The sequence below is a fragment of the Ictidomys tridecemlineatus genome, chromosome 6 (assembly GCF_052094955.1).
Source record: "Ictidomys tridecemlineatus isolate mIctTri1 chromosome 6, mIctTri1.hap1, whole genome shotgun sequence".
Classification (NCBI taxonomy): domain Eukaryota; kingdom Metazoa; phylum Chordata; class Mammalia; order Rodentia; family Sciuridae; genus Ictidomys; species Ictidomys tridecemlineatus.
The window spans coordinates 154,423,609-154,450,698 of record NC_135482.1 but is presented as its reverse complement, the minus strand read 5'-3'; the positions used below and the strand labels follow the sequence as shown (position 1 = coordinate 154,450,698).

General features: G+C 39.0%; 1 long non-coding RNA gene across 2 annotated transcripts in view; it reads right to left on the bottom strand.

The window, feature by feature from the left end:
* The window catches only part of LOC144378415 (uncharacterized), a 124,073-nt gene that overhangs the window by 32,471 nt on the left and 64,512 nt on the right, over nucleotides 1-27,090 (bottom strand). Inside the window, exon 2 of one of the 2 annotated variants that reach the window (XR_013440070.1) lies at nucleotides 16,480-16,547. The exons of the other annotated variant lie outside the window; for it this stretch is intronic. This is a non-coding gene — a long non-coding RNA (uncharacterized LOC144378415). The remainder of the gene's footprint in view (nucleotides 1-16,479; nucleotides 16,548-27,090) is intronic. 2 annotated transcript variants of the gene reach the window in all.

Here is a 27,090-nt window from a genome sequence, read left to right as displayed (position 1 = left end):
TGGAAGGCAGAGCTTTGAACAGCTTCTCAGGTCATTTTGATATAACCTCATGGTGAGAAGAGGGTGTGGTTTCTCCTTCTATATTTGAAAATCATTGTCCTGTTTTAGGTGGAGAAAATCATGTCGGCAAAAGCATTAGATCACCCCCCCCCCACGGGTATCCTTAAATTTAAACATTTGAAGTGCATTTTTTAAAAGTTATTGAGTTCAAGTAGCTTATTCCTGATAGCTACCCTTGTTGTCAAGGATGTGAACTAAGATTTTGGATTACAACAAGATGATAGGGAAGGGACTCTTTGCTTTATCAATCTTAAATAAGTAGTTTCTGATCCACATACTATGAAGATCATTGTTCAGAGCAAATGGGTACATAAAAGGCACCTCCAAGGAGTCTAACAAGACTCTGGTAGTTTTTGATGGTTTATAGGTACATCCTGTACTTGGCCTATGTGGTTTATGAATTGCTACCTTGGGCCCCTTTTGTTTCTGGATTTCCTAAGGCATCAAAGGTATAGAGTGAGAATTTTCTAGTTTCTCTTTTTTTCTTAATTTTTGATTATTTGTGGCTCCATTGTTTCATACCCGTTCTCTCCACCCTGTCCAGGCATTCATGGCCTTCAATATTTTATAGCCTCCATATATGACCTCCAGCTTACCAGCCTGGCTTCCCCTGGCTTCCTGACATGCACATTGTTTTTTGCAGCCAAATGCTCATCAATTGTGTGCTGAGGGTTTTGCTCTATTTCATGTATCCAGGCCCTTCCCTGTGTTCCTTTCCTTCCAAAATGTGATTCAAGTTTGCACCATGTCAGTATATCCTGGGAGACTTCCCAATTCAGGCATCATCCCTCATCAAGGTGCCTTAGATGAAAACATAGAGGGTATCTTTGATTCCTTCTTTTTTCATTTCTCCACCATCCATCAGTGACTCATGTCAATTCTACTGGCAAATATTTTTCTCATGTTCCAAAAATTTCTCCCCATCTCCCCAGTGACCAGCTTCATCCAAGGCATCACCTGGCCTGGGTGGCCAGAGAAGCCAGCCCCTCTCTGTCTCTCTGCTTCCATCTGTGACCCACATGGAACATCCTCCTTTCAGCAGCCATGAGAACAATCCTGGTTTAACACCTTACAGAGGCTTCCAGTGGCTCTGGGCGATCTGATCCCTGGTGCCTCTTTGACTCCACCTCCGGCTCCTATTTCCTTGCTCCTTTTATTACTGTGCCTGGATCTTCTTTTATAGACCCTGAACAATTGGAGCTTATACTCAAGATTTAATATTTGTAGTTCCATTGTGTGGGAATCTAATTAGCCCCAAATCTCTGCTTTGAAAAACTCAGGAGTAAGTAATGTTACCTCTGCAGAAAGGACTTCCTTAATCACCATGCCCAGCCACTCTGTATCCATCAGTCTGTCTTGTGTTGCTGAAGTTCTTATTTACTTATTATTTATTTATTGTCTGGTTTCCTCCACCTACGGAAGGATATTGTTTTGTTTTGTTAACTGCTCACTGGATCCCCAGTGCCTGCTCAAGGCCGGCCTATAGCTATTGATTGCTTGAAGGGAAGAATCTGGAATGCTCCCTCCTTCATGAATGCTCACAGCTTCTGGCACCAAGCCTAGATTTGTTCATTTTCTTTCCCTGTTAGATTTGAAGCTTTTCAAGGGCCTGAACTCTGCTCAACATTTTATCCCTCAGAAGACTTTTCATGAGGTAAACACTGAGTAAATATTTGCTGAATTCATTTATATTCTTCATTAAAGAAAATTGAGTGACAAACTTAAGTAGCACTCTATAGTATCCGAGGGATTTAGAAAGAGCAACAGGCTCAAACAGTGACAACACAGTGTATTCATTTTCAGATGCAGATTCTCACATCTACTCTAGTTCTGGACTTCCCTATTCAAGAATCTACTCTACACAACCTGCCAACAGTTGATTGGCTCAAAAGGAAATGGAGTAGGACAGGCAAGTAGATGAGCAAAGGTTTTAATTAGTACTTTCTCTGTGTCATGGATTCCTGACAGTACCTAGGAATGGGCATGGACTAGAGGTGCTAGGAAGCAAGATGGCAGCCTTGAAGCAGGTGAAGAAGAAGTGGGAGGAAAAGAAGATCCTGTGATGCTCAAAATCCAGCTTTCCAGTCAGTGAAAGGAGGACTTAGAGGAAGCTTGCTGCACGTCTGTAGTGGTATTGGTTACTGTGCTCCATATAGCAGATAAAGAAAAGACACTCTAAACCCTCTGTAATGTGTAAATTGCTTTTAGTCATTCTCCCCAGGAAAGCAAGCCAGTGTCATCCTGAAAGCTGTTAGGCTGCCAATCCTATTGTCAGGCAACCAGGACATTTGAATTCAGATTTGCTGAAATTCCATTTGTGGGTTTTCCACTACAAATCCCAAATATAGAAAGAGACCTCTGGCTAGAAAGCAAGTGAGCTTCACACATCAAATCTCTTTTCAAATATGTTTTAAACAGCTCTGCTCAAAGAATCCTGGAAACAAGTCACACATTGAGGTATTCCACAAGGCTGGGGACAGGTGAGAGGGAGAGCAGGCAGTTATTTCAGAGGGAGTAAGAGTTGTGTGCTGTCATGGTAGAGTCTTTCTTTCATTTTTTATCCATTCAACAAATCTTGGTTGGAAGGCAGAATATCACAATGTGAAGAATTTATGCTTGGAGTCAGAAGGCTGGGTTCAAATCCTGTGGGTTACTTATTGTGATGACTAGTTTTATGTGTCACCTTGTCTAGGTCAAGTTATTCAATTTAACACCAGCTAGGTGTTATTGTGACGGCATTTGATGGATGTGGTTCACATCCACATTCAGCTGACTTTAAGTAAAGGAGATTATCCTCAATAATCTGGGTGGGCTGCTTCTAGGCATTTGAAAGGCCAAAAGAGCAAAACTGAGGTTTCCCTGAGGAAAAATAATTCCTCCATGGGCTGCAACTGCCTGAGTGTTTCTTCTGCTATGAGTTTGCCCTGAAAATTTCAGATTTGTCCACAATGTGAGCCAATTCCTTATACTCTCTTTCCCTCTCTCTCGGATTTTGTTTTATTTCTCTGATAGAATATTGGCTAATTAATAAATCTGTGCATTGAGCTGACCTTGGGAAAATATATCACCCTTCCTATGCCTCAGTTTCTTCATCTGGAAAATACGGATATCAATAATATCCATCAGTATCACAAACTGTGGTAAGGATGAAGTGAGTTAATGAATGTTTGGTCCTCGGGTGGGGAATGGCACATAGTAAGTGTTTTTCCTCATTATTAATCACCTATTGTTTGCTTATTGTATCTGCTGGAGAGAAATAAGAATAAAGATGAGATGCCTGACATTAAGCAGAATGCCATTTCTCAGAGGACTGTAAAGCATAATCACAAATAAATTTACCTAGAATGTGACCCTGGTACATTCTCATAATTAAGAAAAGGTTGGCCTCTAATGCTAATTAATGCTCATGAGAATAGATAATATTTCTCTGCTATCGGTACTGACAATTCCATTGTTCATTTTTTTTTAACATTCATCCTTTATTCATTTGTTATTTTACTTAACATTCATTGGGTGCCTGTTAGATATGCACAGTTAGATGCTGAGGACATAATATAAAATTAGAAGAGGTTCTTGTCACCTTGTAATATGTATTCTAGTAGAAACTGCAAATTACACAAATTACAATAAAAGTGCAATATATTACCAAGTAGGGATATATTCTATGGAGAAAGATAAGGCCTGGCAAGAATTGTCAAGGACAGTCAGTGATGTCTGGGCTGAGACCTGAATCATAAGAAGCAGTAGCTTTACAAACACCTTGGAGAGGGTCAGTGACTGTAGGTGGAGAGAATGTGAAGAGTCAGTACTCTTAGATCAGGATAAGCTTGACACATTGGAAGGAAAGGAAGAAGCCCACTATTGCTGTAGAGTGAACAATGGGAAAAGCATCAGGAAATGGATAGGAAAGGAAGTGGAGTACATATATTATAGGGCCTTCTAGGTCATGAGGAGAAGAAGGACAAGGAGGAGGAGGAGGAGGAGGAGGAGGAGGAGGAGGAGGAGGAGGAGGGTGATGGGAATAAATTCATCCCCTAGTGTTCGCACAGAATTGGTTCCAGAAATCCTCACAAATACCCAAATCTGAGAATGCTCAATTCCTTATATAAAATATTTGCATATAACTTATACATATCAAATTGTCTCGACAGTATTTATAATGCCTAATACAATGTAAGTGCTATATAAATAGTTGTTATCCGGTATGGTTCAGGAAATGATGACAAAGCAAAAACGTCTGCACTTGTTTAGACCAGATACTATTATTTTCCTGAACATTTGGATCCATGGTTGGTTGAATCCATGAATGCAGAATCTACACGTATGGAGGGCCAATTGTATTCTAATGCATTTTGTGTAAGCAATGCAGATGTTAATTGTAGATGCTGGGTAGGTAAATCATGTTCTGTGGTGGTGAGGGGCATTGGAGAGAAATGAAGCTGGAGAAATTGCATCAGAGGCTACTGGAGAAGTACAGGTGAATGGGTGGAGTAAGCACTGGCTTTCAGGTGGTTGAGATGGGGGTATAAGAAGTGGATGAGAGTCACAATAGATTTGGGAGAGAGAGCTTTTGGGTAAGGCCAAAATTAAGATGCAAGTGTTACTTTGACCTTGTTAAGCTTCTCAGTGTCCAAAGGCCTGAGTCCCTCAGCTGCCAGATATCCTTTCTACCTGCCTGTGAGGGCTTCCCAGCCTGGTAATTCCTTCATGGATTGGACCAGCTGATCACCACCTCCAACCCTCAACCCAACAGGCTCCACATCCCTGCCTGTGACATCATTCAGCAAACCTGTTACATCTTCTCATGGGAGCCAAGGGGTCACTGCGCCTACTTGTTGCTACAAAAACCTGTCCTCCAAGTGGCCCTTCATGACCTGCATCTACCCTGGACCGTGGGTACATTTCAGTAATATTATGCCAATTTCCAAAGCTGGGAGGTGTGTTTGGCCATCTCATGCTGTTTAAGAAAACAGATCACTACCAAAATGAGGTGAACGAGAGATGTTCAGAATAACGTGTCCAAAACAGCATGGCCTAGCCACAAGCAAGGGCTTCCTGTCAGTGTTAGTTATTTGTTCTTTGATAACAAACTGTTTTTTTTTTTTTTTTTTTTTTTTTATAGGGCTGGAAGGTCCATACTATGAGTGATGAGACGAACACAGAAACTGAAAGCTAGGATTTTATGCAGCTAGAGATCAAAACACAGAGAGGGAATTTGTACCAAGGGGTGGGGGGAGAAAAAAGAGTTAGGGGCAGGGTGGCTGCCCTGCAGGAAAAGGCAGAGGAGGGTTTCCTTTCACCAGCTTCTAGGCTGTGGACCTGGCATTCCCGAGGCACCAATGTGCTGTGGATGGCTGGATCACCACAAAGGGCCTAATCCTCAGCAATAGAAAAAGCCCAAATGAACAAAATATCCATGACACACCTGTGGCACAGCAAAAGGATCAATTCAGCCTAACTTAAACCCAGGGCCCTTCAGTGATGCAATTGCCACTATCAGGGCAATGCCACTAATGCTGGCAATGCTGACTTGAGGCTCCCTGGAGGACCAAGAGTGCTGTTTTCCACCAGTGTCATTTACTGAGACGGGGAGAAGTAGAGGAGGAGTGGTTTTGATGAAGGAAATTAAGAAGAGGATTTAGAGAGATAAAAACTGGCATTGTGAAACAAGGTGAGAAGGAATAAGTGGTCTTGAGAATTGATGGTGGAGAAATCACTTCCAGTTGAGGGAACAAAGACAGGCTCACATTATGGGAGGCGTGTCGATGGAGCCTCAGAGAGCTGAGAAGATTTTCATGACTAGTCGTGTTGGGATTATACGTGCTAACAGAAGAAAATGGTAAACAAGGCAGCATGGAGAGAAGACCAGCATGACAAGTGATTTGGCTAGGCTGATTAGAAATAGGAGCTAAGACGGTAAATGCATACTGGGATCATCCTAATCAAAGATCTTGGACATTAACTAGGTCCACATTGAGAGTTTATATTTTTATCATAAAGGCATTAATTGTGTTGGACTTTACCAGAAGTGATTAGGGTTGTGTTCAAAAGATGAGTCTGCCAGCTCTGTACTGTCCTCCATCTTAGAAAGGAGCTTGGTGGGAGATGTGAGAATCAGTAGGAATCATCACAATTGTCTGTAATCAGAAGCAATGAGTATATCCCCAGGATGGAAATAGGAGTGGATTGAAAGACATTGCAGGAAGAAAATAAGAATAAAAGCCCTTTGGATGGGTTTTGTTGGGTGAAGGAGAGAGAAAAGTGGCCTGAGGTTCAAGGTGGTGACGTCTGGACAGCGAGGAGCTTGTGTAGACCCCAGTCAGTAGGGAGAAGAGTTAAGTCTGAGTCAAAGAGGATGATTTTAATTTCAACATGTTGAGTTTGAGATGCTGTTGGGACTCTTCAAATGAGGTGGTTGAAAATAGTGACTATCCCATTGGAGAGAGATCCAGATTCCAGCCCTCTCCTTACAGAGGGCAGCTGAGTAGGGCTGAAGTGGTCCTGGAGAAGCAGGCTCAGGATGCTGTCCTGGTATTACTTCCTTTTATTCAGTTTACTCCCTGCCATTCCAGAAAGTCACTGAGCACATTCATCCGTCAGAGCCTTGTGCTTGCTCTTCCTGGCCTTAGATCTTCCTTCCTCCAGAATGGATGCCTCTCACTTTATTCAGATATTTGCTCAAATGTCCCCTCATCCAGAGGCTTCCACTGATGACCCTGTGTAGACAGGAAAGGGTTCCTCCTTCCTCTCTCTACCATTTTTATATCCTAACTTTGCTTTGAATATTATGTGATTAACTGTGTATGTTACTCCCCCCTTTAGGGCCTAAGCTCTGTGAGAGCAAGGACTTTGTTTTACTTACTGTTCTATCCATGTGTCTGGCACTTAGTACACACAGTGCTGCTGTGTCTCAGATGCAGAGGGGAAGAAGGAAAAAAAGGGAGAGAAGAAAATGGTGGGAATGAGGCCAGAGGCTTGGGCAGCATGTTGTTTCTTGCCCATCTGTTCTCCCCTTTTCTGCAGGTGGCACCTTGGTTTCCTTCTGGGTAAGTACCCTGCCCACTGTCAGCATGGGGTTCAAATGATCATTAAGTCTGCTTCTGGCAACATGTGGCCTGTGATTCAGATATGGCTAAAGTGTTGAGTTCAAGGTGAATGGTGCAGCCGTACACAACTGGTCCACTTCTACCTGCTGACATCAGGCTGAAGGCAGTGATGAGGAATCCACATCTGAGTCCAGATCTTCATGTTACCTCCGTCAATAGCTAGAAGAGTGACTTGGGCAAGTTACCTCTTTCCTCTGTGTCTTGGTATAATATAGGATTTTTGTGAAGATAAGAGGAGTTAACACAGAGTAAACTCTTAGACCAGCATTGATCACAGGGTAAGAGCTATGCCAGTTATTTTCATCTCGTGAAGAAAAAGAAGTGTACTATTCAGTTGAATCTGAGGGCCAAGATATTATGGTTTTGGAGCTGTTGGGGGCCATCTTATCACCACGTGAAACCTGAAAATAAAGCCAGGTGGAGGAGAATTGGACTGAAAGATGGAGAAATACTGACTCTCAACAGTATCTCTTGATTTGCTGAAGTGAATTGGAGTTAGCTTATCAGTCAATTGTAATGAAAGGTTCATAATTGGTACCACAGCTAGTCATGTTTCCTTTCAATTCCTTGTGTCTGCCTTGCTTCCTTGCTTCCTTGATTCTGTGACTAAGTCTAATTTTCTTCTGTCACTATCTCACAATCCTGAAGCACTAACCAATCAACCTGGTTCTTTTCATCTTTTCTTTTGGCAATTGTTTTTGTTGTTCCCTGGACTCCGGTTTGCTCCTGACTCTGGTATTCTGGGCAGAAGAGACCTTGGGGCTTCCTTTTATACTCATTCTCAGAGCCCAGAGCGAAGTCACCCTCTTGCCTTTTGTCCTCAGCCTCACTCTCGTCCTCTTCTGTTTTGTTGCTTTTTACACAGAAAAAAACAAACAAACAAAAAACACCTCCTCTCACATTATTTTCCCATCTTCTCACTTTACTTCAGAATGAGAAAGAAGGAAAAATGGAAAAGGAAGAAACAGGTGCCAACCACATCTCCAGCAGAGCCTTTCTCTCTCTAAATCCAGGTTCATATCCCTTCACTCACTCATTTCTTCCCCCAAACTCCCCGCCCTTCCAACTTCATGCCCCAACACCTCTGGGTGAGTGAGAGCTATTAGTGGCTATTTATCTTAGCTCTGATGGTTGAAGTTGTCTCCCATAATTGTATCCACTCACTTCCTAGCGCCGAGTTTTAAACCCCACGGATGCTCCATCTGGGCTTCTCAGTTTAACTCTACCTTCCACTTCTGTGTATTCTTGAATAAACACACACAACCCTTGGAGTTGTGCAAGAGGAATCACTTCAGTACAGCAAGAGAGGAGGCAAGGAATGAGGGTGTGGAATACTCTGGATGGAAAATAATGGAGAGTTTCAACCAGACCTGGACTTGCAGGAGGTCTGCCAGTCCTGTGGGTGGTTCCATCCTCCACAGCTTGGCCCTGTGGCTAGACCAGCCTCTCATCTGTCCATTTCTGCCTCCACTTCCAGCCAAGCTTTTTCTGGCTCCACAGGCACACTAATCTCTCTTTCACCTCTCACCTTCACAGATGTTTTGCTCTACGTCCAGAAAACTCTGATTTCAGGTCTTTGTGCTGAGAGACTTCACTTGCCTCAGGCCTTGGTTAGCTCTTCTTGCCATTTGTGCCTGTAGCTCCCTCAACCTTTTCATCACAGCACACATCACACCTGATTACTATTATCCGTGTAACTGTCTTTCTCCACTGCTGGATCATGGGCTCCAGAAGGATGGGGAACACATCTACTATGCACTAATCACTGCAGTAGCCCCAGGACCTAGCACATTTCCTGGCTGTATTAGGTACCCCAAAAATGTTTGTTGAATGAATAAAGTTTGGTGTGAATCTTAAAATCCTCTCAGGGCAAGAAACAATAATTAGAGCTCTTCTCTCTTCCAGTGGAATTATAACTGCTGAAACTATGCTTAATTTCTATCACGCCACATAAAACCTAGGAGAGTGAATCAAGTCCACTGATATATTTACGCATAGCATGTCTTAACAGGAGCGATTAACATAGAGTCACCCCAAGGTAACACCCTCAGTAGAGATTCTTGCTTTGTGAAATAAAAGAACAGGTTGGTAATCCAGCTAAAACTAATATGTTATTTTTCTCAACATAATAAAAAGTTTTTTTTTTCCTCAAAAGGGAAACTACATTATCCAGAAAGTTACTCCAAATCTTGGCATCGCATTATGAGCAGGTGCAGACTCCTCTATTGGGCCTGAACAGACCTAGTGACCTGAGGCACCTGCATCTACAACCCATTACCTCTCTCCTGAGCTACCTAGTCTCAGCACATTCACTTTCTGTTGGAAAAGACTCTGCATTCTCTCTCCCTGACCTCTGCAGTCTTACTGGGAGGAGGCAGTGGGGGCAGAACTGAAAGTCTGTGTATCTAGAGGGGACAGGGAAGAGAGGTCCTTCATCATGACAAGTTGCACTGTATAAAAGTGATTTGTGTGTGCAGGCTAGCTTTCTTTCTAGTCTCTTTCTGACACTTGGGAGTTTACTTCATCATAGTTACTCATCTACCTTAGCCAAGAAATTACAAATGAAGCAGAAAGAAAATATGAGTAAGTGAGAGAGTTTCAGAGTTTGACAGGCAGAGGTAAAGTTAAAGCAACAATAACTGGTGCTTGTATAATAGTTTTCAGAATTGACATTTGAGGCTTATGGGGCTTTAGTTAATGAGGTATTTGAGCAGAGAAACAATAGTGTTCAAGTTAAGTTCAACTGAAGACTCCAAATACTTTTATACATTTTGGTTTTTATCTTGTTTTCTAGGGACAGACTAAGAGAAATCTCTTCTTGGTGGCAGTGTCTATGACAACAAACTCATTTCATTTTCTAACTTTAATGCACATGATAGACAACACTGAAGAACTTTTGGTATCTTTTCTACATACATAATTAAGCAACTGAAGATTGCCTCCCACTCTTGAAATGATTTGAATCCACAGCAAGTTACCCCTGGATTGAAGGGCAAGAATGTGGGTGGGAATTGGACTCCATCTACTTAGCATTAAGACTAGAAAATAATCGTGTTGCCTTAATTGTTACTAATCAATTATCCTTTTTTTTTCATGTGGCTCAGTGATCTCTTTGATAATAGAAGTTATGAATTCAGAGAAATAAATTCCAAGAGAGGAAAAGGAGGAAGACACTCTAAATTCACAAATATTTTGCAGTACTCGCCATAAGCAGGGCATGACCTGGGCCGCCGGAGGGAAGCAGAAGCATACAGAAGGCAATTCCTCCTCTCTCTGCAGGCTCCACACACCACACAGGTAGCTGTGCAACTATAACTCAAGGCAGGGTCTTGCCCTTATTGACTATCTTAAAGTTAATCTCAGTCTATGGATACCCAATCCCAGCAGGAAAATCTCAGGGGAAACCAATTTAGGAAAAGCCCATCTGGTGAGCCCATTCCTTTTACTGTTCAAGGGATAAGAGGTTAACTATTTTCAAGTTCCGCAAGCCAAAGTGTTTCTTTGTGACACTCTGGTTGCTGCATATAGAATTGTCTATATGACTTTTTCCTCTAACAAATTTCACTAATCAAAATATTTTGGAATTCCTGGTTCTTTTTAATTTCTATTTTTGTTCTGAGTTAATGGTTAAAAATATCCTTAATAATTTGGATATTTTCTAGAACTTCTTCTCTTTGGTCTGCGTAGATGCTGCCTTTATAGATTTTATAGCAATAACTCCTGAACCCAAATGGTCACTGAAATTGGGTTGGTAGCTTTATAAAAATAGATATTTGTAAGCCAGTCCAGGTCTACCCAATAGAATCTGCAGGAATGAAACTCAGGTATATGGGTATGTATGTGTTAGAAAAGTTTCTCAGACCATTTTGATAACTGGCTGGCTCAGAGACTATGTTACACTACATTACAATTTTTGTGTGTGTGTAGTGTTTTAAAAAATAGAAATGTATGTGAAATAGTATTTCTTTGGATCTGGTTAGATTATCCTTTGTTGAATAGAGGTTCATCACACTTCAACAGCAACATGATGTTAGGTGATTTGCTTCATCTGCAAAATGGAGTTAATTTTATTAATTAATGGCTGTAGGAATCAATTGTTAAAAATGTGTGGTAATCTCTCTCTCTCTCTCTCATATATATATATATATATATATATATATATATATAGATATAGATATATATAGATATAGATATCTATCCATCAATCTATATATCTTCCATTCTAAATGTTTTTATTAAATATCAATCTCATTTAGATGTAAAATAATCAGAATTTCTGTAAATAATTTTTAAGGATAGGGACTATATTCTCCATCATTTCTCATCTTATTGACATTTAGGGTAGCATATGGCACATATTGACCTCTCAATAAAACAGTAAGATTGATCTATTTTAAAATCTCCATAACTATTAAGAATATTCCACACTGTATGAGTACATATTGGACAGTGAAGGAAGTTAAAGAAAACATCTCCGTGGTTTGGTCACATCCTTCAGGTGTGGCTTTGGAGGGGTGGGTGGGTATGTGTACCCACTTAGCATGTCTGATTTTGTAAGGCAGAAACCTCAGCACACAGTAATCAGCCAGGAAAGTAAGGAAGGCGAGATGCTACGGTATTAGAGAAAGCAATGAAGAGACAAACACTTAGGGAGCGTTTGTTTCAGTGCAAGGTCACTGTTCATTAATACTTGTACAGATAGCTTATTAACCACCCAGAAAATTCACTTCAAGTTTTCAAGCTACGTAATACTCAAAATCACTACCTGAATACAGATTAGGAGATGTGGGATGGCTGCACAGGGAGCTAAAACAGGGTTGTAAACCACAAACTTCATTGATTCCAAAAGTAGAGATTATCTCATGTATGACTTACCCTACCCTGCTCACCCTTGGCCCCACGTATGTAATATTTCTCTTTCCAGTTCATTTTTTCAAAGCTTTGTAAGGATTTGGCCCTCTGATTAGCTGTATATGTACACCAGAAGGGCAAATTAGATGATGAACGTTGTCACTGTACAGTAGGAAATTTTGCCTCAGGTGCCCCATGAACAGTAACAACTAGGGGGTGGCTGGCCTTGCAGATCTCCTTTATGAGGCATCTGTCAATCCCTGTAGAACCCAGAGTGGCACCTTCTTGCATACTGTAGCGCTACATCAAATGAATGAATGAGAAGTGGTTTTAGGGTTTTTACTCAGTACAATTTAGTAACAATAACCAAATTTGCTTTACCTGGGAGCCTCCTTCTTAGTAATAGCTCTGTAAAAATTTCGATTTTCCAGTCAGAGTTCCATCTGATACACAGTGGAATTTATGTTGTAGTAACCATAGCCCATTCAAAGTTGAAATGCTTGTATGTTTCTCCCACCAAAGGACTTTCCCCAAAAGGTGCCATTTGAGTGCAAGGAGATGCTTGAGTGTTCACAAGAGGGAAGGGGCGGGACCATTGTTTGACTTACTGTCTTCTGGTATTTTGCCTGCCTGTGTACTCAGAGACACCTCATTCCATATGATCATTGAGAAGGCAAGAGGCTGTCTACTGATGTAGACTGCCCCTCCTGTGCTTTGGGTTGTGTTGGCAGTACCTGTTGGAGTCAAGGACATGATCCATTCTGATCATTGTGCCTCTTACTCTACTCTGTGGCCTCTGTCCTTGCCCAGGTCTCTCTTAGTCCATGACTTGCCCCACAGTCTAATATTCCCTGCTGGAGCATGTGTGTTTCTGTATTCCTGGGTTGTGAGGAATCAGGGGTACTATCCCCCTCCCCGCCAGTCCCACTTCTACCCCCATCCCAGAAGACATGTTGCTCTGAGCGACCCAAGGCTTCCTTAAGGAACTCGAAAACTTACAGAGAATTGAAGAGCAACACCTGTAAGGGACCATTCTATTAGACTCCTCAGAAGTTCAACTCTAAAGTTAAGGATGATAGAAAATGAAGATATTCCTGATTCTTCTTTCTTCTCTCTTCTTTTCTCCCCCATCTGTCCCCCAACTCAGCTCTTTCCCTTGACTTTTGATGGGCTCATGGCTCCCTTTCAGTCTCTTCTCTCTTTCCTTGGAAGGTCCTCCTCTATCCTTTCACCTACTATAGGAATGGTGAAAGAGCCTAGGGAAGAAAGCTGGCTTCCTGTTTTAGTTTGCCTGGACTCTTATAACTAAGTACAGTAGCACCCTATTATTCATGGTGATATGTTCCAAGACCTCCAGAGGATGTCTGAGACTGCACAGTACCAAATTCTCCGTAACTTTATATCCTGCAACATTGCCAAATAGTACCAGAGTAAATCTGCTCTTTCATCTTTTATGCCTTGGTGGTTCCTTTGAATCACTACTTTTGTGCCTTGAAGGCCATTATCGAGTAAAATAATGGTTATCAAACATGGCACTGTGATACTACAACTGCCAATCTGACTAGTGGGAAGGTAGTGTATACAGCATGGATACACTGGAGAGAAGGATGATTCAAGTCTTTGGTGGGATGGCATGGAATGGTGCAAGATTTTATTACACTGCTCAGGATGGTGTGCACCTTAACACAAATTATTCAATTTTTTTAATATTTTGGGACCATAGTTGACTGCTAGTAACTAAAATCATAAAAAGTGAATAAGGTTAAGGATAAGGAAAACAATTGTGTCACTAACTGAATAGATTTTACAATAGAATTTTATTGTCTTATAGTTCTGGTGGTCAGAAGTCTGAAATCAAGGTGTTGGTAGGGTTGGCTCCTTCTGAGGGTTGTGAGGGAGAATTTGTCCTAGGCTGTTCTTTATATACTGTAGATGGTCATCTTTTCCTGTATTTTACATTGTCTTCCCTTTCCATGTGGCTATGTTCAAATTTCTTTTCCTTATAAGAACACAGGTGAAAGTGCCTTAGGGTCCACTTTAGTGATTTCATTTTGTTACCACTCAGTTATCAGTGATGAGTTCTGCTCCCTCAAATGTTGAAGTTTGAACATTAGAGAAGCATGCTGAGGCAAGCATGTAAAGCAAAGTTTATTTAAAAAGGAGTAGACTTTTTAAATAAATATAATAAACATAGACTTCTCCTGGGATGGAGAAGGGAGCCATAGCTGCTATCCTGGTATCCCAAGAAGAGAGAAGCAAGGTGTTCTGCCCTTTTTATATGTCCTAGTCTTCCTTTGTTCTCCTGCCTTTCCCCCCTTATCTTTCTCTTTCATGTGTATGTGACTAGGCCCAGGAATGTTCAGGAATGCTTGGTGGGATGGCCCAAAGGTGGGAAACATGTGGGCTGAAGGGGAAAGGGCAGGATGGAGTAGCCCAGGACACGTTAACCACCTTACAGCTCCCTGTAGGAAGGGGCAATTCCTGGGACAGGTTATCTTGGCAACAGGTTGGAGCAGGGGCAGGTTCTTGATTAAGGGTGGAGGAAGGGCTCTGAAGGAATTAACGTTTCAATCCCTCAGGGCACAGTCTTCAACTTGGGGACTCACTCAAAATTGGCCTGACTCGATTTACTTACCTGTACTGACTGCCAGTCTCATTCTGGTTTCAGTTTTAACTTGATTACCCCTGTAAAGGCCCAGTCTCCAAGAAAGGCCACATTCTGAGGTTCTAGAAGTTAGGACTTCAGTGTACAAACTTTTTCAGAGGTATATACACAATTCAATCTAAAACAATTACCAAGAAGGGAAAATATACCAGTAAGTATTTGAAATATTCTTGCTATCTCATAATGTTATATTTGCACATTAGGATGGAGTGAGAGTGCTGTCAATACTCTTTGGATGATTGATTTTGATGGCTTTAAATGGAATTGGAAGTTTTCATCATTTTCTTACATTGTCACTCTGGGGACATTCTAAGGAAATAATTCTATTGGTGAAGTTTTAGACTAGGATGTGATTGGAAGTGGCAGACCCTAGGCTCTATGAGATTCCATATCTTTTAAGAAGTGAGAAAAGGGGGGCAAGAGATGGAGCTGATGCTACATTTTCCCCCAGGAAGCCCTTGGCATCAGATGAGACCCTGATGTATCTTGATATGAGAACTACAAGGAGAGTGTTTGAGCCAAAGAGGAGGCAGGAGTGAGAAGAGTTTATTGCAGAGATTTAGGCAAGTAATTTCGTTTGTGGGAGTCTGACGGTGATGATAATGAGAATGGTTGCTCCATTTACTGAGCAATCATGTGCCAGGCAATCCAAGTACTTATTCATTTGCAATTCTGCAGAGGCAGTGTCTTATAGTGGTTGAGAACATGGACTGGGAACTCCAGAATTGGCCCTGACTGACTTTGAATCCTAGTTCTGACATTCATTCCCTGGATTATTTTGGATAAAATTTATTTGTTCTATCTTGTTTTAGTTTTCTCATCTGCAAAATGGACTTGATAATAATAGTATCTATCTTCTAGGGTTATTGTAATAATAAAATGAATTCATGTATGGAAAGAGCTAGAAGAGAAAGAGTCACAAAATAAGCACCATACAAGTATTACTTACTAGTATTAAAAGTGAGATACTAGGTGTTGGGGAATCAAAGTTAACTGAGATATATACTTTGCCCTGAAGAAATTCACAATTCATAGAAGAAAATAAGTAATACATATTGTCCCTGACATATTAAGCATAATGAATAGGACATGGTGGGATTTCATAAGAAGGCTTTGCATTTACCTAATTCATGCTATGGACCTCAGAGAGGGCTTTCTGGAGGAGATGGGACCAGGTTTGGATTTTAAATGATAAATAAACCACCTAGGCCAGTGTTTTCCAAACTGTAGCATGTACCAGAATTACATATAGAACATATTAAAATATGTTAAAATCTAATTTGTCTATGTGGGAAGGGGAATGTGCATTTGCATTTCTTCTAAGATACTGCTGTGGACTGCTCTAGATCTAGATGAAGTGGCACTGACCTACGTGAAGAAGAGAACTAGGGTAGGGATGTTCTGAGTAGGGAGTACAGGTAAGGATCTGTAAGGGGTCCAATATTGCTAATCTGTACAGAGTGAGGAGTGTTAGAAGGAAAGAGAAAACCACAGTCATGTACACAAGGCCATCAAAGGCCTTATTCTGTCTTGGGAGCCTGGACTTGATGCTGGAGTCATAAGAGTATTGGAGATTATGTAGGAGAGTAGCAGTATCAGATTTTCAACCTAGAAATAACCCCCTACCAGTGGAAGGGAGAATTAACTTCAAGGGGAAAATTCAGAAAGTAGAAAGATTAGTCATTCTTACTGTTACTCAGTTAAGAAAGCATGAAGTCCCATATTAGTCATTTTCTGTTGTTTTAACAAAAACCCTGAGACTAGTAACTTTATAAAGAAAAAGTTTATTTAACTTACTGTTTTGGAGGTTGAAAGTCCACAACTGGGAGATCTGTCTGTTCATCCTTGAATGAAAACCTCCCTGGCTATGCCACAACATGGTAGAAATGGAAAAGGAGAAATAGTCACAGGCAGAAAGGATCAAGTGTGTGAGATGTCCTGGCTTTATAATAACCTTATTACCTGAGCACTAACTCACCTGAGAGACCACCCTTAATGCCTCCCAAGGACCATGCCCCCATGATGTAATTATTTTCTTTTAGAAACCACTTTTTAAATGTTCCACCACCTGAACACCATCATACAAGGACCAAGCTTCCAGCAACATAACATTTTGGGAAACACACTCCAACCATTTCCAAACTATAGCAAGACCCAAACTAGGAGAAGAGGGGACAGAGACTAGACATATTAGGGAGACAGTTTGACAGCATTTTGAGGTCCAATTAGATATAAAAACTCAGTGATAAGGGGGAGTTAGTAATGGTTCCTGTGATTTGGATATGAGTTACTGGAATAGGGAAAGGGTGGTAGTAGAGGAAGACGAGTTGATACATTCACTTTTGGGATGTGTTAGGTTTGAAGTGCCCAAAAGATATTTAAAAGGAGATGAATTATGGCATGAGCCATTATGCTTTATACACAGTGTGTTTAGTTTTCAACTAACAATGCAAGCAGGCATCATGTACCCCCATTTGACAGACAAGGAACTGAAATCCACAGAGATTAAGTGGTATACTGAAGCTCAAGGTCAATATTTGATATATATGATTCCAAATCCAAGCACCCAAAATGGTTCTAGTCACTTTCTCACAGATTGCTAAAGCAGCCAAGGGGCCACTGCCCTTCACTCAGAACATGAATTCTCTGCATTGGTCCTGATGTGTAACCTTGTATTTCATACCCTGAACATGAGCCACAGGCTATTAGTGTTTAAAATAACATTAGTTCCTAGGATGGCTATCTGTCAGACCTGGGTTAGGGCTTGCCTTTCAGCAAGGTTTTAAATACATTTGAAATGACCTTAATATCAAGTCAGAACTCACCAGAACATTGGAGAACTCTCTGCTTTGAGGGTTTATAATATGGCCAGAGTTGGTAGATTTCTTTAAAAATTAAAACTTGTTAATGTTTTCTGCTTGTAAATATAAGAATCTATATATTGAATGCTAAAAATGATTTAATACCAACTTTGGGTGTTTTTAGTTACAGAAGGGTAAACAGGACTCTAATGTCTTCTGACCCAAACACAGTTTCAATGAAATAATCTACACATTGTATGGTAAAAACAATATAATTTCAATTTTGGATATTTTAAGATATAGAGGAGTGAAGAGAAATCTAATAGCTTCTAACTCAAACACAGTTTCAAGCTAAAACAAGAAATTTTGTGGGCTATTAGTTCTTAATGGAAATTAGTGCCTTAGCTATTTTTTTATAAGTGTATAAATGCACTAAACCGGCAAGATACAGAGATTTAAACCACAGCACAGTTATCTCCAGTCTGCATGCAGAACAGCTGTCTTCAATGAACACTCCGTACACATAGATTCTATGGAATGCTAAAAGCCATTGGGTATTCATCAATGAAACCTGAGGTCCTTGCCCTCTGTGGTGGGATACAAAACAGGGCCACGAATCTGAGTCTAGTTTTGGCTGGAGCACTTACTAGGAGATTGGCATCAAGACTGGATGTTTCTTTCTAATAAGAAATAGGAAAGAAGAGAGATTCAAAATAGACTGTTACAATGTTTTCTGCTTGAGGAAGTGAGGCGGTGAAATGCCTTCCCTGTAGACACAGATGTCCGTGGGTGAATTAAAAGACAGGAAAATGGAGAGTGGGAATGCCATCTTATCTGCAGCTTTAAGTGAGCAAAACCATAAATAAAGGTTATTTGCTTCTAATGTAGGAGTTAAGGATTTTTTTTTTTTTAGCAATAGGTACTATGACAAAGTTTGAAATTTTTTTCATTTAGCAATTATTATTTTAATTGTACAAAGTTATGTAAGTCAGGGTGACCATTTGGTTTTGTTTAAAAGAATCTGAATTCTGTAGGCACAAAGACTACCTTAAAATTTCACCAATGCCATTTCTGTGATCAGGAGCATTTTTTAAAAAACCTTTTCTAGATCTGCATTTTTTCAACTTATAAAATTGCAATAATACACCTACTTCAAAGTATTATTGTGGGCATTACATGTTTTTAAAGTGCTTAGCCTAACACCTGGTCCGGGACACACACGCATGCAGTACCAGTGTTTACTATCATTCTTTCTATTTGAGCATATCTAGTAAAAGGCAGGTGGCCTGTCCTTCCAAGATACCTTGGTTCCTTTTGTTCTGCCTTCTTCTAGAAAATCACTGGTTGCCCCTGGGCTAGAGCCAGGAAATTCACTTCATGAACATTCTTCTCCACTCAGTCAACATCCTCTGATAAAAGCACAGTTCTTTTTCTTTCTCCCTTCTTTTCTAGTTGTATCTTGTGCCAGCTGGAGTGACAATGAACTTAGTCCAACCGGGCCATTTACCCTGCAACGTTGCCATTCTTTTGTCTAGCTCCATAAACCCTCCAATAGAAGAAGTGTGCATAGAAGCAATGCTTAACTGAGCTGTGCCACATCGCTGCTAGGCTGTCATTCCTTTATAATCTTTTTGACCACTCCTTGCTCACCTTCTTGTCATTTATCTTTTTGTTTCTTATCTTTACAGAGTGCTTTCTTTTCTAGTCACCGGGACAACTTTGTCTTGCTGAAAGCATCCACGATCTGTCTCTATCGTCTCAGCTGCAAATGTTGAACTCTTCATTAGCTGGTTTAAAAATTTTGTTGCTTCTTCTGCACATTTCCATTACTGCACTAAGGTTGGTATGCTTGATTCTGCACTAAAAGTTGTAGATTGACAAATATTGAATATCTTTAAAAGTTAAATTGCTAAATAATCTGTTCTCACTCTTTCCTACCCAGCTTCCTTCATGAAGGATCTGGATAACCCTGAGTTCTACTGGAGGCTTCCGTCAGAGGCTTCCACAGTGACCATTCTGGGGAAAAGGTGCCTTTCTCATCACTGTGATTGACATTCTCACTGGCCACACCTGTAGTGTGTCACACAATGTGTTGTTTATGGCTTAAGGAAATGTTTAGGTACTGATTCAATGTTATTTTTTTTCTTCCCTCTTTCAGGGTCAGAACCACATTATAAGGAATCCTAAAGCTTAGGCAATATTTGAGACTTCTTTAAAAAAAAGAATTCAAAATAAATAAATAAATACTAAGTTAATATTTATCTAAAATGAAAAGAGAAATGTCAGCGAGTTCCAATTTTTAAAATTGGACAAAATCACAATCATTGATTTAGAAAAATAACATATCTCTTTATTAACTTATTTCTTGGTAATATTTATTTTTATTTACATTTTTGCTTACATGTTCCTTAACTGCCTCTTTATGGGAAAAAAATCATGTAACTTTCTATATTTGTTGAGAGGAAAACTAAATTCATCCTTTCCCCTTGCACAATTGATGAAAATTTGTATCTATCAACACTTTAGAAAATTTCTTTTTGCTATACTTTTTGTTATCAGCAGTGTCGTGATAAGGCACAGTAGAATGCATAAAACATTTGGATCCACTCACAGAAATATTTACTGTTTATAGCACTGTTATAGGTTTTTCCCTATAAACATAGGGATGCTGATAAATTTTATTTGGTACAATTCTCATTAAAAGAAAAAAATATATATAAGATGCTTTGTAATGGCATAGTCTGCATTCAATAAAATATTCCTGAGAAGAGAGAACTTACATTTTGACTAGGTATTAAACATACTCTCTGCTTACAATTTTATGTATCTGATGCTTGAAAGACTTTTTCAAAGAGTAGCTCTGCCTCCATACATTTCAACCTCTTTCTCACTCACTATTAAAATTCTTTATTGAGCCAGGCACTGTAGGCCACATTCATATGGTGACATTATCTGGTATATGAGACCTTTCTACAATGAGGCTGGGGAGTTGACACAAAGGGCAGAAGGAATTTTCCTAAAAGTCATTCCTATATGAGGATGGTATATATAACAACTATACATGCAAATGATTTCATATTATTTAAATATATTCTGCAAAGTCCAAACAAATAAATCCTAAACTTGACTTAATCTTGGGTGGATGTGAAATTACCAACAGCCACCACAATGCTACTCCCCACGAGGACACATGTAAGAGAAGGCAGTCAGAGTGAAGAGAGACAGGTCTTAGCTGATTGCAGTTACAATAGCTTCTGAAATTTTCTCATAATTACAAATCATTGCTAGAGAGCTTCTTTTCTTGGTGACGTGTTATTCATTCATCTTTTCAGAGTACATTATGATCATGTGATACATATGTACGATGCATAACAATCTAATCAGAGTAATAAGAATTTCCATCTCTTCAAACAGTGATCATCTTATGGGTTAGGAATTTTATATTCTTCTTTTGTAGTCATTTTGAAAAATATAATAGATTGTTTGAACTTGTGTCCTCTTAAGGTCTTGGGAAGACCTAAGCAATTGAGGAGCCCTGAAGCATAAGTTTTATTAGTCTTATGGTAAATACACATCTGTGCTGCCTCCCTACTTACCTGTTTGCCTCCTTACATTCCTCTAAGTCTTCATTTTTTCCTTCCTTTTTACTTTTTCCCCTCCTTCTTTTGTTCCATTGCAGAATAATTAAAAACATAGTGATTAAAAGTGATTGCATGGATTTACATCTGTGTTTATCACCTTACCATGTGTGTCTTTGAGTGAGTTGCTTAACCTCTCTGAATTTGAATTACCTCTTACTGGTTCCATGAGTTACAAGCATTAAGATAATATGTGTAAATCATTTAACTGACACATATTGAGTGCCAAAGAAATGTTTGTTGCACCACATAGATACAAAAGAGAAGTCACTCTCCTTAAGGATGTAAGGCAAACATAAATGAAAAATTATTTCATAACTTTTCATAATTGGTAAATGCTCTCATAGCAGGAAGTCCATGTTCCAGAAAGATAAAGTTGTGCAGAATGTCAAATAAATTCAATGTCAAATGATTGAAGTTGCCCACTACTTTAGTAATTCAATACTAAAAAGTCATTGAATTAGGTACTTAAAATGCTTGTATTGTATGGAATATGAATTGTATCTCAATAAAATTGTCACGTACATAGGTGATATAGCCTTGGGCTAAATGTATAGAGGGTATACACAAAAGAACTTGGGGTCAAATCAAACACTGAAATCTAGGAGAAGAGGAGGAGAAGGAGATATATGTGTGAGGGATTAATACAAAGAAAGGAAGGGCATGGATGCTGGAAAATGTCTACTCACTTATACTAAAATAGCAATTTTCAAGCTATACCTTCTGGGAACACAATAAACTAGACCTTGGATTTAATTCACCAAAATCGACACGTGGATATCATTGTACTCTTCTCCTCTTCTCACAAAATTAAGTATAGAGATAAAATTTTCTCAACTTAGTTTTATCTCAGTCTAAAATTTTAAACAAATATTTAGGATCTGAATGGTGCTGTTTTGGTAAAAATGCTAGCATATAATGTAACCAAGGAATGCTCAGCAAATGAATATTCAACAGAAAATTCTTCAAGTAACTGTGGCAGACATCATTAGTTGGCTTGCACAATTGCCTTGATTTCCTTTGTTGTTACCCTCTATACTTCAGACAATAGAAGCTTAAATGTTCAAATTATCAACCTTTCTTGATAAAGTTTTATAAGTAGATTTGAGCTGAAGATTTTCTAGAAAAGATTTTGCTTTTCTGATGGGGCTCTACATGGCTGGTAACATACTTTCTTCCCTTCTTACTGTCTTGAATACAGATAGATTGCCTGTAATTTTCAGACCAAGAAGGAAGACCAAGAGAACTGTGGAGACACTGGCCCTGTCATCACAGATCCACAGAAACAATGCTGTCAGCCACAGGGTTAGCACACACACACACAAAATCAAATCTCTTGTTACTATATCCAGGATCAGTGGAAGTATAAAGTTTTGAAGAGATAACTTTTTATGCCACTTAAGAGTTTTCATTGAGGTACTAAACGGGAAGTCAGGGACTTTGAGTCTTTTATCCAAATTATCTATGTGACCTTGGCTAAGTTACTTAACCTCCATTTTCTCATTTATAAGAAGTCCATTATATCAACCTATCTTATAGGATCATCATGAGTTCTAGTAAATAAGTCTAAAGTGCTTCATAAATGCTTAATGATGATAATGATCATGCAAGCAGAACCACTTTTGTAGGACACAGAAATGATCTCCCCTGAAGGAAGTATCAACAAAATGTAGACAGGAAATAGTATTTCTTACAGGGAGAGAGTATGCATATTCCTAAGGAAAGGTGATCATTTAAGCTCTGCATATCTAATTGAAGACTAAATGGAGAAGATGATGGTGTCGTGATTGGGTTTATTCAGAATGTAATTGAAGATTCATCTGTTGAAGATGAGACTCATTTTATTCTCTCCTCAAATTGTATAGCACAGGAAGTCATGACCAAGGGAATGTTAGCTTATTCATTCCTATAAAACAGCTCACCTTTTAGCCTCTTTTTCTAAAATTTGCTTACTTTTTTTTATAAGATAGAGAAAAACAATTGAGATATAAGTAGCTAGAGGTAGGACAAATGCATAAAACCCCCTATAATTTCGGAAAGCCTTAAAATTATGTTCTAAGTCAGCTTTAAAAAGTTTTTATGGCTGCTGAGTGGCTGTTTTATTTTCAGTGTGAATTCTTGGGCATAGGACTATGATCATCCATCAGGAGCTTTGCCATGGACCTTCTGCAGAACATTGTGGAACCTTGTCCTCCTGCTGTGACGAGACTTGGATTAATTCAGGTAAAGATTTCAAATTTTCTAATTTCCTTTTGACCGGTTCACTTTTTCTTCTTGTTAGATGTTTTCTTCTTCCCTTCAGTTTTCTTCTTTTTAATATTTTAAATCAAAGTCATATGTTTATTTGAATCCTCGGAATTGTTCTGCCCATACTGCATGCATTTCAATATCTTTTTGGGCTGGATAGCTCAGTTGAATAGACGTGTGCCTAATGAAGCTGAGTATATGGTTTCGATCCTACTTAATGAACTAGCTAAATTTTCAGAGAAAAATGTCCCTCATTACACAAAAGCTATGGTTTCAGTGTGCTCATATGTTCTGTTGATTCTCAAATGTGGGAGAGTTCGCTTCCATCTTGAGGAGACAACTGGAGGCAACCTATTCCACAGGAGGAAGGATTAGTACCTGCATACCACAGCTAGTTAATTAGAGAGTGAGTGTGAAAAGTTGAGTACTAGCAAGTCTTAGTAGCTTTGTATGAGACAGTCTCTTCATTTTTGACTTATTAGGCCAACTGGATTGATCTGAATTAATAGTTCTCTGGGATTCAAATTAATCCATGTCTCTAAAGAGAAAAATACTTTCATGAATTCATGTTTGAAAGAAGTTGCCTTCTGATGTTTGCTCCCCCAACCCCACTTTGTTTTTCTTTTCTCCTTTAAACCTAGGCAAAGTTTTAAGGGACCTGGCAACCCCATGGTTGGAGTTCAATTCATTTCAGCTGCTTATCTCTACTTTTCTCTGGATTTAGGAAAGCATCTTTCTATTTTCTTTTAATTGACAATTGATGACTCTCCTTGAATTACTGGTGACTATTGGCTTTCTGGTCCATCAGAGTAGATCATCTGGGAGTGGATGCAGACTCTCTTCATGGTCTCAGACATTCCGAAGGCAGACTCACAAAGTATATCATAGTTTTCCAGTGCCAAAGGGTAACTTTCACTCACTTCAAATTGTTAAATACTAGCATTAAAAATGATTAGAATTTTATACAAAATATAGATTTATTATTCATATATCTTCAATGCACAGCTAGTTCTTTAGGTGAATAAAGAAGCTTTAACTATCCAGATTGTTTTCCTTTTCTTCCTTAAAACACAAATGAACAGACACATATGCACACATACCGACTCATACACACACTCATTCCTTTTCTTCTAATATTTATTTTTTCCTTTAGGCTAGTTTATGGTATGCAATTGGGAGCCAGTGTTGAAAAATATTCAATATGTGACTTGTTATTTTTTCACCAAAATAGTTTTCTTATTTATATGATTTCTTTAAAAACTTATTGGTGGGGCTGAGGTTGTGGCTTAGCGGTTAAGCGCTTGCCTTGCACATGCGAGGCGCTGGGTTCAATCCTCAGCACCAAATAAAAATAAAAAAATAAAATAAAGGTATTATGTCCAACTACAAGTAAAAAAATTATTTAAAAAAGAAATGGTAATGCACATTAGTACATTTCATCTTAACAATTCAGTGTACTTCTGTAAACTATTTAAACTTACTCTCTAATGAGTTTCTTATTCTAATGAATCTGATTTTTGTAACTCATTATGCGTCTTGAATGACATATTTAATACTTATCCTTTAAAAAGTCATTGTAAGTATAAGCATTAAAGGACTTTCCTCACCTATTAGGAAAAAAAACCTAAAAGGTTGGGGAAGAAATACATCAATTACAACAAAAAGAGAGCTGATAATGTCCTTTTGTAAGAAACACTTTTAAAAGATAATGAACATGAAAAATTAATTAGATTTCAAGTTGGAAGTGTCTCTCTCTACTTGATGATCTTGATAGTGCTGCTATTGCTACCTTAATGTATAAAAGGAAAAATGTCAAAATTAATAAGATAGTCAAGAATAAAGAGAGTGGAATGGTTATCTTTGAGGGGGCTGAGTACTCACTAGAAATAACAGCTAATTGGTATTAAGCTAACTTAGGAAAAGAATCAAGCAACATTGTTTAAGACATCTTTGACTGGCATGGTTTCTAAAAACATTCTAGTTTGCAGAAATTTAAATGCATTATAATGGAAATTGGATATCTCTGGACTGAAAAATTAGTGTTTATGTCTGGCTACTAACTTGTAAACACATTGTTGAAAGATTTTTTATTTGTCGAGAGGATGTGAGCCAGACATTTAGTGTTCTCATGCCTTTCATATTCCAATTCGTTCTTTCATAAAATTAAAAATAATTTTTGGAGTTCAAAAAAGATTTTCCAGGGGCAGATGTGTGAAGAGAACTAAACAAGAGTTTTTATTTTAACCTCCCACGCTCCCCTCCTCAGTGATTATTTGTAAACCATTTATCTCAGTGGTGATAAATAAAATCTGGAAACCTGTCATCTTTCAGTGTAATTAAAAAGTTTAAGAAAAATGTTTGATACCTAACTCAGAAGAACCTGGGCCAAATGGTCTCTCGATGCCCCTTCCTGCTTTCAGATAATTTTTTAAAATAAATATTTAGCTTCCAGGTTGAGTACCCAAGTGAACCAAGTGATGGCTGTAGCTTTCAATAGCCCTACACTAGTATAGATTCATAATCTCTCTCTCTCTCTCTCTCTCTCTCTCTCTCTCTCTTTTTATAGGGAGGGACCGGGGACTGAATCCAAGGGTACTTAACCACTGAGCCACATTCCCAACCCTATTTTGTATTTTATTCAGAGAGTTGCTTAGTGCCTTGCCTTTGTTGAGGCTGGCTTTGAACTCTCAGCCTCCTGAGCCACTGGAATTACAGGTGTGTGCCACCGCACCTGGCTCATAATCTCTTATTACATGTCAAAACCCCAATGAGCTGTATATTTGTGATGTTTCCTGGACTGTGTTCTGGACAAAGGAGTTCATCTATATAAAAAGGGTACTGTGTCAAAACTAATTTTCGAATTGCTATGAAAGAGTGTTTAGAGAAGACAGCTTGGTCTAGATCCAACAGACTTCCCTAGAACGAAGTGAAATGTTTGGTGGGATAGTAGGGTAATGACATCAGTGTCCTTCTGAATTCAGAGGATGATGCATTTTGTCTTATAGAATCTAAAATATTAAAATTAGATTTTTCCAAAAATTATTAAAATAAAACTGCTCTGTCTCAAAGGTGAACTTAATGCAGATGATCCACGAGAGCATGGTTTAAGTACTAATTACTACTGACCCTCTCAGCCTGTGAACACCGCTCTTCAGTTTGTCAGTCAGGATGATGGTGACTGCATTTGTTCTTACTTTATTGCCAAATCAAGCAGAATCTGTGACTTATGCACTCTGGAGTTTCTCCTGGATTTAAATATATATATATATATATATATATATATATATATATATATATATATATATATATATATATTTAGACTGATTTGATTCTACTTTTAGATACTGGCTTACTATTTATTTTTTTCTCATAAACTAAAGCATGCTTATATTTGTTCTACTAAAAGAACAGGATGCTCTATAAGGAAACATAATAACATAGTATAAATAATTCAACCTTTATTCTTTTCCCATGTAACACAACCAAAGTGAGTGTTTGTAGCTGTCGAGTGGCTCTGTCCCCCACACAGACATGTGGCCTGCCATCTGCCATCTATAATATAAACTTCCTAAGTTGCCTCTGGTCATCAGGCAGGAAGGAACAAAAATAGTCATCAAGGATCATGCCAGGTTGAGTCGAACCTTTCTTCTGTTTGCCTTCTGTTGAAAAAAAACTTGTCAAGTGGTCACATATAGCTGTAAGAGAGGCTTGGAAACATGGTT